Genomic DNA, 10,834 nt, shown 5'->3' on the forward strand with positions numbered 1-10,834 from the left:
AAGCGTCTATTCAAGTCGTGTGTCTCTATTCTAAATTAGTTATTTGAGTTTCTTTTATTATCAATTATAAGATTTTATATATTTGGATTCCAGATCCTTAATAGATAAGACTTGTAAATATTTTCTTCTGTATTATCGAATTTATTCTTTATAACGTGTCTTCGATGTGGATATTATTATCCTGATTTTACAGACGAGGCACTGGGTTCTGAGGCAGTGACTAGTTTGGCTAAGGTTAACACTTATCCTAACTTTGAAGCTGGTACTGAAGCCCAGGAAAAGATTAACCAGGGCTGCTTTAGTTTTATTGGAAGAAACCCAATTTAGACCAGCTTATGCTAAGACAGAAAAATGCTCACATGCCTGGGACATCCGAGGTTGGACTGACATCAAGCATGTGATTCAGACAACTTGTTCAGATGTCACTAGCATTCTCTCTTTCCTCCATCTCTTCATCTCTTGCCAGCTTTTGGTTAGCACCCTCCTTGGGGAAGTCCTCTCATATGTGGCAAAGATGGTCACCAGCCGCTGAAGGCTTACTGGGTCCTTTGACTGTATTTTTTTTTTTTAAAGATTTATTTATTTATGCATAGAGAACTGGGGTACAGGCCAGAGGTGCACTGGCAGTGAGAGGATTCACCTGTTCTGCCAGGAGCAGAACATGCAGACAAACAAGGTACACTGCTGAGGGGAGCAGCGGTTGGGTCAGGAGAGGTCTGTTGTGCCATGTGGGTCACCTCCAGGGCTAGGAGTCGAACTCACACTGAAGCAGCTGTGGCCAGCTTGCAATGCTGCATCTTAACCTGTTGCACCACCAGGTAGGTCCCCTTTGACTTTCTAGAGAAAAGGTACATGGCTTTTCACCCCAATCCTGTCAGGTCTCTGTCAAGCACCCTGATTGCTGTGGTGTGGGTTACACACCCATGGGAGTAGCCACCCAGGCCGCCTTCAGGTGGCTGCGGTACTTTGCAAGCCTGGGCCCAGTCCTCTGGTTGGAAGGATGGAGACATGTGGTTGACAGTCTCTGGAGCGTCATCCTGAGCTGGGGTGGGTAGTCCCCAAAAGAAGGGGTATGTAGGGCAGACAGAAAATAATTTAATTCCAACAAGGTCTATTTCCACTGCTGATGAGTTCCGGATGCTGAAATTAGTTGGGAGTAAATGAAAGTTAATTCCCAAAATGAAATACTAGAAGAGTCAGTTTATGCACTAAAGAAAAATGAAAGATACCGAAAATAATCATCTGCAGACCCAATCAGCAATGAATTCTCTGCTGTCTATTTAACCATAGCATTTTAATAAGTGAGTTGGTATAATATCTCTAAATCTCTGAGGCCAGAGCAAAAAGACTAATTTTTCAAAAATAAGAAAATCAGAAAAGAAAGGACAGGGACTAGAAACGAGATGTTTGCCAGGTTTGTTAGCAGTTTGTGTGTGTAGAATTTGTGTGTGTGTGTGTGTGTGTGTGTGTGTGTGTTTATAACTAAAGCCCCTAGTGTGATTTGGAATGTTCATATTTGAGAAAGACGTTAGCCAAATAGCATATGCTAAGAAGAAAACTGCAGTGGGTGGGCAATTTTCCTTTTTCAAATCGAGCAATGCCCTACATTTGACATAATTATGGAAAAATTCTGTTACAATACAGCTCTTTGTGATGTGGTTTAAGACACATTGCGGGTGAAATCATATTTTTGAAAAGCAACAGCCAGATACGGTTATAGATTCCGATAATAGAGACCACCTAGTAGGGATTGGCGACCAGGAATGATGAGTTCCCAACTGTCCTTGGCGACGAGTAGACCTTGAGGCAGGTGGAGGGATCGGAGGTGTTTGAGGTCGATTGTAATACTATAAGAAAGAACTTAATTTATAGGATGATATTGCCCCAGGACCTCGAGAGCTTCTACCTCGGCTTCTGGTGTTAAATACAAGGGCAGTGAACACTCAGCTCACTAAGAGCTGTCATTTCTCACATGTTACTTCTTGGGTAGTGTTTCAGATGAACAGCAGTTTGGAAAAGTGCTCATAAAAAATAGGTCTACCTCGCTTTGGAAAGTCTAAGAGAAAGCCATAAGGGAAAACCTTTTTGGGGTCTTTGCATAGGTCACATATTTGAATACATATTTATTTTCCACTTGGATTCTTTGAGCATTTCAGCAGTTGCGCTAAAAACTTGAATCTCTGCCTACGTATGAAGACGGGGGCCATGGCTTATGTATCTGTTTGGCTCCTGAAGAGCCAAGCATAGGCTCTGTTTAGAATATAATGAATGTTATTAGTCGTTAACTTTTATTGATGATTTACTATGCACCAAACACCGTGGTAAGCATCTTTTTTTTAAATTGACTTATTTATGCATATAAGAGCTGGCGTATAAGCCAGAGGTGTGGAGGGTTGGGAGTGAAAGGATTCACCAGAGACAGAGTGAGGAGCAGAGCAGGCGAATCTACTGAAATACACTGCTGAGGGGAGCAGCAGGCAAGAGAGGAGAGGTCTGCTGTGCTGCGTGGGTCAGGATTGAACTCCTGCCACAATGGCTGCAGATGGCTTCACAGTGCTGAGACTTAACGCCTGCGCCATCAGAGAGGCTAAGCACCTTACATGGGCTCTCTTGGTTATACTTTGTAATAAGTTTGTTTGGCGGGGAGGTTTTCATCGTCTTCCTTTCAAAGATCAGGAAATCACTTGGTGAAGTTACCATCCCTATTAAGTGGCAGAACTGGGCAATGAACCCCAGTCATGTGAGCCCGGCCCGCACCCTCTTAACCACTGAAGAGGCTTTAGAGCCGCTAGGTTAACTACAGCATGGAACTGACTGATGGGTCCCATCCTAATACCACAGCACCCCCTGAGGAATAACTGCAGGCACTCAGGAGACAATGGCCTCAGGAGGAATCTCAGCTGCTCTCTCTGTGTGCTGTCAGGGCACCCACAGATGGGAGAGGGGGCCTGTTTAAAAAACCTCCACTCCCTTTAGTGCAAGCATTATTATTATTTATTTATTTATTTATTTATTTATTTTATTTTTTTTTTAAAGATTTATTTATTCATACAGAACTGGGGTACAGGCCAGAGATGCGGAGGGTGAGAGGATTCACCAGAGACAGAGCGGGAGCAGAACAGGCAGATCGACGAAGTACACTGCTGAGGGGAGCAGCGGGCGGGTCAGGAGAGGTCTGCCACGCCATGTGGTCGCCTCCGGGGCAGGCGGGAATCGAACTCATGCGGAAGTGGCTTTAGTTTCTCAGTGCAGTGCTTTAACCCGCTGCGCCACCAGGGAGGGCCCTTATTTATTTTTTTTAAGAAGAGATTTCTTTCTTTATGCATACAAAAACTGGGTACAGCCTAGAGGTGCAGGGGGGGCGGCTTGGGGGTGAGAGGATTCACCAGAAACAGAGGGGGGAAGAACAGGCAGATTGACTGAAATACACTGCTGAGGGGAGCAGCGGGTGAGTGGGAAGGGTATGGCCACAAAACATCTCTCTTACTCTCCTGACTTAGCTCTTGTGAAGACTCTTAGGAGAGGCGGGAGCCGAGTGGGGGACTTAGCCACCATACACTGGCTGCCTTGAGTACCTTCTTCATCAGCTTTGGAGAAGAGAAAGAGGTGCCTGAAGGAGGGGAGGGAGGAGAAAGAGGTGCCTGAAGGAGGGGAGGGAGGAGAAAGAGGTGCCTGAAGGAGGGGAGGGAGGAGAAAGTGGAGACAAGAATGCCAGGGCGGTAGGTGTTACTCTAGTCTCAGTATTTTCCATAGTCTCTTTGCCCAAAGTTGGGGGAGATCACTAAGTGACCCTATGCCTATACATTTTATAAAGTTACTGTTTTTAAATATGTAGTAGACACAGCCTATGGACAGTCCTTATACGATGATGCGAAGATGAACCTAAGATGTTCTTAGACAGAATTTCAGATCTTCTGAAGACAAGCTCTTTATTCCCATCCTTAAAATGTAACTGACAGAGGTGGCGGAGGGGGAGAACCTGTGGGAGCCAGGATGCCTGGCGTCTCACCCTGGTTTCCCACAAATCTGTCAAGGAATCCTGAGTCCCTGGATGACCACTTGGGAAGCCGTTCCTCGTCCAGAAAAGTGAAAGGATTGGAAGCTACCACATCCTTGGGATTCTTCTTGGTTCTGATAGTTTGTGATCATGTAGATGCTGGAAGAGGCTCTATGACCGGGATTCTCTTTCTGATTCTGCTGCCCCACTCCTGCCCCTGAATATTCCTTCATTTGCTCCTTCATTCACCTGCCTTCATTCTTCTCTCCATCTGTCATGAAATAACCCTTAGGCACCTGAGCTGTTCCGGTCTCAGGGAGCTCACAGTCCAACTAGAGGAATATAAACATTTGGAAAATGATGTCATAGAAAAGGGGATAAAAGAGGCAGGTTCTAGAAGTATCTCTCATTTTTCAGGTTTCAGAAATAAACAAAGATTTATAGTTTCTCACTTCTGCAAAGTGCAAGTTTTTAGGAATCCCACATAACACCACAATTTTTCTTCACTGCAGGTTGTTTTACGTATATCAGAAATGATGTAGCTCATAAAACGGAGCGAGTTCAACCCGAAACACATTTACTGGGGGCCCACAGGGAGCCTGTCTGAGACAGAACCCTCAGGGAAGAGCGAGCCTGCAGTTTGGATTCAGACCAGCTGCGAACAGCAGCTCTCACTTACTGTTGACCTTGAACAGGCTGTAGAGGTCTCTGGATTCTCCAACAGAGAGGGAGCTTGAAAACCAGCAAGCCTGGGGCTCCAGGGGCCTGTGCCCCTCCCTCAGTTCCTGGGGACGTAGGTGCTGCAGGGAAGGATGGGAATTAGTCCTCAGGTGTCCTTGGGATTGGCAGTCTGGGAATTTTGTAGCCCTGGAAACTCAGCCGGAAGCTCTCAGCTGAGCCCTGCTGCTAACACTGGTGCTCAGTCAGTCCACGTGGACAAAAGTCTAAGCCCTTCCACACACAGCAGCCCGACTTCGGTTGCTTGGGGCAGAGTGAGACAGGCTCTACTGCAGACATCTTCCCTGGGAAGATGGCGTGTGTGAGGAAGGGGGCGTGGTGAGGAAGCCCCAAGCTGGTCAAGCTTGCATTTGAGTTGGGTTTGTAATGGGTTTCTGGGAGGAATAAAAGGTAACACATTGGCACTGAGAAAAGTCCCCCGGGCTGGGGACCCACCCCCACCATCTTGGATGAGCTGTCTTGCAGGGCAGTCATCACGCGGCTGTGAAACGAGACTGTTCAGGCTTCCTCCACCGCTTGCCAGGGTGACCTCCAAGCATCAGGTTTCCCCCTGCATCAAATGGTAATAATAGGCGTCTCTGCTTGATGTGGTTGGGACTGGCAGTGGGGTCACAGCTGAATGATGCAGAACGTGGCGGGCACATCAGCTTCTTAGTGCCGCACCCTTAGCTGATGCCGTTACTCTTTTACGGGACAGAGCTGTCATCCTGACCATTCATTGAGACGTGGGGGTTTCCACGCACTCTGCCCCTTTCCCTCCTGTCTCCATTGGAAGGAGCCGTCCAGGAACAGGGAGGCAGAACAGAGAGTAGTTTTTGTTTGTAAGTCCCCAAACAAAGCATGTGCTCCTCTTTACTGAGAAGAGTTCAGTGGTTTTACCTGGAATACTTAAATTTAGAGGCTGGAGTTTTGTCTTTTTATTACATGAACTTGCATGAGTGCACTGGGGAAATACTCACATCAGGCATGAGCAAAAGCACCTTTAGCTCAGGCAGAATATGCAGCCTGAGCCTAGCAGTAAGGTGCTGGGAGGGAAACACATCCCCTGCTTCTCTTGCTTCTGCCAAACGTGTTCCTTTCTTTTATTTCTTTAGGAAGATGGTACAAAATGAGTTCCTAAGTTAGCCAATGAAGTAAGTTTCTTAGGTTGCTTGGCTGGGACAAATACCTTACAAGGTTAGCATGATACAAAGTATAGTCAACAGACTGATTTTGCAGGTAGTAGAAAAAGCGCTGGGTCTCATCTTCCGGCCTGGGACATTAATTACCCTGCAGTGAGATGTCACTGCGTGTCAGTCTCCATTGTGTCAGTAGTTCACGTCAGGGCTCTTGGGGAAGAATTTCAACACCACTTATGTAGCAACCAGAGCAGAGCCTGGCCAAGGACAGCAGCTCAGGAAGTAGCACCCCAGACCCCATGCCACCCCAAGTTTTTCTCAGGTAAGTTTGGGGTCATTGCATTTACCTGGAGTTTAAAGAAGAGGGAGTGTACCAACAATGTCACAGTACATAGCAGGTCTTGGTGGACATTTATTTTTTGTACAATGAGAACTGATAGCCCCAGGTAGATTTTCAATATTCCCATCAGACCATCTGAAAATGCGGTCTACTTATGAAATCTCAGCCCCTGCTAAGCACATCTTGTGCCTTAGCCTGTTGAAACCTCAGAATTCTAAAGAGAGTTACTATCATTGCCACACCTTGTAGGTATAAAAACGGAGTTCAGTGAAGTAAATTATTCAAACAGGGTCTCAGAGCTGCCATGTGGCATAGATGGGACCTCAGGGTTTCTCCTATGAGAATCTACCTGTGATTCATGTTCCTGCAAAATAAATGTCTTATTCTTTTCTCCCGAAGTTGCTTTGCATAGAAGAGCTTGTTTAAGGGGTCTGTGTTACATGAGAAAATCTCGACAGTGTGGTGCCTGTTCACTTTAGCTGGCATCCTGTTTATTTGACTCTACATGAGATTTATTTACTTCCTAAATCCCAAACAACTACTTGTGGATCTGACCTCACAAAGTGTTACTGGGCAAGGAGAGGGGCACCACAGACCCCCAAAACCTTCCTGTTCTATATAGGTTCTGCCATCTGCCACATCAAGACAAAAACACGCTAGTGCATAAGACCTTTGTTGGAAAGGGACTTTAGTACAATTGATGTGCAATCTAGAGACGGGAAAATAATAGATATAATAGTTTCCAAAGCAAGCACCTAAAGTTACCCACCCCTGGTGGGTAAATGCTCAGCCAAAAGGGTACTCTGAGAATAAGCAAGATCTAGACTCTTTCCAAATCCAAGATCCCAGACTTTGGGAATTTCTGTGCTGTCTCCTCCTCTCCCACTTTTTTCCTCTTCCACGTGACTAATTTAGAGATGTAGTTGAGTCGTGGAATGAAAAGAGGTGCATTTATTAAATACGTCATATAAAAAGGAGGCCAGAGGGAACTCACGCTGGTTAATCATTCACTAGACGTCAAGGGCTTTATCCAGAGCCGCTCATTTCACCTCACAGAGTGACTGGCAGCGTAGTTTTATTATAGCCCTAATTTTGCAGATGAGAGCACAAGGCTAATATGTGGTAAAGGAGACAATCAAATCCAGGACTAGCTAACAAAGCGTCTTCTCTGCCCACCTGCCCCATGGCCCCGTCTCAGGAAGGGCTTGGTGTAGTCTCACGGAGACCATGCTTCCATCCCATCAGATCTGGGTGCTGGCTGGCACTGTTGGGGGGAGTGACCTACCCGGCCCCCTACATGTCAGCACATGCACCCCCGGGTGGTTGGGCACCTGGGGTGTGGATGAAGCCTCCAGCCACAGAGAGAACCCAGCCAGTTCTCTGGGAACAGAGCATCTGTGGCACCACCACTGCTTATAAACGTCACTGCTCATCTTACTGCCCCTTTTCACAGAGTTGAAGGTGTCTTGAAGGTCCGCTGTCACCAGTCAGCAGTGCTTGGACTGTAAGACAGGCTTGAGCTGTCCTTGACTGGCCGAGGATGATGTGTGCTTTGTACAAAGCTGGGCACTGGCAAGTACCGGGTTGGGGGCGGGGGCGTGTTTCCTGGCTCTGAAAAGGAGGATGTGTATTTCTGAGCAGCTAGCTGCACATGAAGAAATCCAGCTTTTGAGTTTTGCCTACATCAGACTCTTCACTTTCTGATATCCAGGAATGGCCATCAGGGTATTTGAGAACAGGAGAGGTACAGACGGCTTGCATTGGGGCTTGATTTCAAGTACACAGAGGATTATGGCCTATGAGCCCCAGAAGTGGGGGGAAGAGGCGTGAACCTTCGAGTTTCTAATTGAGACCAGTTTGAGTAGGTATTTACTTAACAAGGGACAAGATCTCATTCTTTTCTTGGCTGGAGGATTTGGGGAGGAGGAGCAGATATATAACATAATCTTCAAGTGAAACACACAACAATTGATGGGAGCAGTTTGGTGCCCCAGCGAATTTAATCGCAACAAGATCTCCGCTCTTTACCTTCGCAGTTAGTAGCTTGTTGTAATAACCTTCCTTGCTCCTGGGAACTGCAGCTAGGCACAACCTTGGCTCTAGCTGGGAGTGTGCAGAGAGGTCATCTTGGTACACCCGACTCTTTGTTTTTCTCTATTAATTGATTTATTTTTATTTTTTTAGTAATGTTTACTTTTTTTTTTTTTTACATTATTTTGTGCCTTTTTCTATCTCAGTTGTAATACCCGTGGGGCTTCCCATCACCATCTCACCCGTGTGCCATCACCATAGTCCCATGGGCTCCCACCCCCACCATTTTTGAGCCCATTCCCCACTCCACCCCCTTAAAATGTCTCTTGTATATAGTTGTTCATTATTATTATTATTTTCTCCTCTGGTCCTTTATGCTTCTGCTATGAGTGAAACCACCCGGTATTTTTCCTTTTCTTTCTGGCTTATTTCACTAAGCATGATCCCTTCTAGCTCCATCCACGTTGCTGCAAAAGGCATGTGTTTATTTATTTATTTTTAGTTGCTGAGTAATATTCCATTGTATATATGTACCACATCTTTTTAATCCAGTCATCTACTTTTGGGCATTTGCGTTGATTCCAACGGTAAATAAAGCAGCAGTAAACATGGGGGTGCAGGTGTCTTTTTGAATCAGTGTTTTTTTTGTGTCTTTTGGGTAGATACCTCACCCAACTCTTTATTTAACAATGAAGGACACCCAGGTCCAAGGTGATAGCATTAGTTCACAGAATGTTCTGGAACCCAGGCTTTTATTCACTTGCCTGGAACTGAGGCATTTATTCACTGCCTCTAGGCTTTTAAAAGTAGCTCATATTTATTGAGTGATTACTAGATGCCGTGAACAGAGAAGGTGCTGGCAGACAGCAGAGGTGACACTTGGAATAAGGAGAAGGGAATAAATGCAAAATCCAACTCTGAATTGATTTGGAGTGGATACAGTCAGGGCAGTGTGAGGTTATTGAAGTTCAGGCTCACTGGGCCATATTTACTCCAGTCAGAGAACTTTCCAGCTGCAGGCGGCCCATCAGTATGCAGAATAAGGTTTGGGATTTTCCTCTGGTGCCTCCTACACAGGTGCTGTGATCTGTGAACCACCGCACAAGCCAGCGCCCTCCAGGGACAGGTCTTCTGGTGCCTATCACTGTCTGGCTATTTCTCCTGAACCTCACTCTCCGCGCGCCCTCAGCTACATTTCCAAAGTGCTAATAAGGAGAAAAGCAGCTGCCTATTTATTTACATCTTTTTCTAGACTAGCTCTCAAAGGTGACGTCTCCAACAGCCCGTTGCCAGGGAAGAGGCTTTATTTGTGCACGTGGCCTTCTGCACTTCCCGTTGTCAGTGTGGGCCCTGGGCCACCTGACAGTGACCAGGTCCTCCGGGAGGCACAGCTCAGTCCAGCGCAGCCAACAGGTGGACACGCCACCTTTGGTCCCAAGTGGCTTTCCTGTCCTTTACTAAGCACTTTCTCATCCACGACAGCCTTCTGCGGTTGTGCCCTTCACCTGAAGGAACGGAGGCTCAGGTCCAGCAGCCAAGAGGGTGGCTGCATGACTCAGCCTCTGTCCTTTCCAGCTCATGTGTCACCTTGTCGGAGGCCTTGTCTAAACATCCTTTTGTTAGAGTCACTCCATCACCGTCTTACTCCGCTTTATGTACTTGGTTGGCCTGTTTCTCTGCTGCAAGGGAAATTCTTGAGAGCAGGGCTGACTCCAGGGCACCCGTCTCCTCCTCTGTGTTTGCCGATAGTCACATGCGTTTTCTCTGGAAACTCCGGGGCTACTTCTCTGCGCCAATCCCCCTGCCCCGGAGTATCCCCTTGGAGGTGGGGACAGCAGTGAAAGGACAACCCTGCAAAATGGCAGCCTGTCCCCCTGGGGGACGCCACAGGATCAGCCTTCCGCCCTGAGGGGGCGCATTTGGGAGACAAGCCCGAGGCGGCTTCTATTGGTTGCAATTACTGGAGCCAACCAGGCGGCGCTTCCCAGAGGCCTGAGTAGGCGCCCTCCCCCTCCTTGGCCCCCCGACTTTAAAAACTAATTTCATCCTCAATCAGTGGTGAGAAATTAAATGGATTCTTTGGATTAGGCAGCTCGAGCTGGTCGGAAAAGTCGCCATCTGCCGGGTCAGAGGAATGACCGATCTGTTGGTAGTTTTTTTCCGCAGAAATTTGGCATCTGCCCACGCTGTGCGCCACTAGCCCCTCGGCCAGGCCGTTACCGCCCGACCCGTCAACTCCGGTGCCAAATACAGTGCCCACGGCAGATTAAAAGCTGGTTAACAGGGAAGACAAAACCTCCTCATTTGCCTGCCCTTAGCACGCCAGCGACCTAAGCAGGCTGCACAAAACCGGCCCTTGCACGGGCGATGAGCGCCCCGCGCAGGGAGTGAAGGGGGCGCCGGGCCGGCTGCAGGCTGAGGGCCCCCCCGAGGCCGCCCCAGCGCCCCTTGTCCCTCTCCCCGGGCCGCGGCTCTCCGGGCCTCGCTTCCAGCCCCCACACGGGACTAAAAAAGAACACGCACAACTTTTTTTGGCCCCCCTTTCTTGCAAAATGCTCGCGTAAGCAGCTCGCTGAAGTAACCGCTCCGGGGGCGGCCCCGCGGCCGCAC

General features: G+C 47.7%; 1 protein-coding gene across 6 annotated transcripts in view; it reads left to right on the top strand.

Annotated features, from left to right (window-relative positions):
- Positions 1-10,834, top strand: part of ASAP1 (ArfGAP with SH3 domain, ankyrin repeat and PH domain 1) — a 235,925-nt gene that overhangs the window by 19,891 nt on the left and 205,200 nt on the right. The gene's annotated exons all lie outside the window — the stretch shown is intronic.

The sequence above is a fragment of the Condylura cristata genome, unplaced genomic scaffold, assembly GCF_000260355.1.
Source record: "Condylura cristata isolate star-nosed mole 26May11 unplaced genomic scaffold, ConCri1.0 scaffold00009, whole genome shotgun sequence".
NCBI classification, from domain to species: domain Eukaryota; kingdom Metazoa; phylum Chordata; class Mammalia; order Eulipotyphla; family Talpidae; genus Condylura; species Condylura cristata.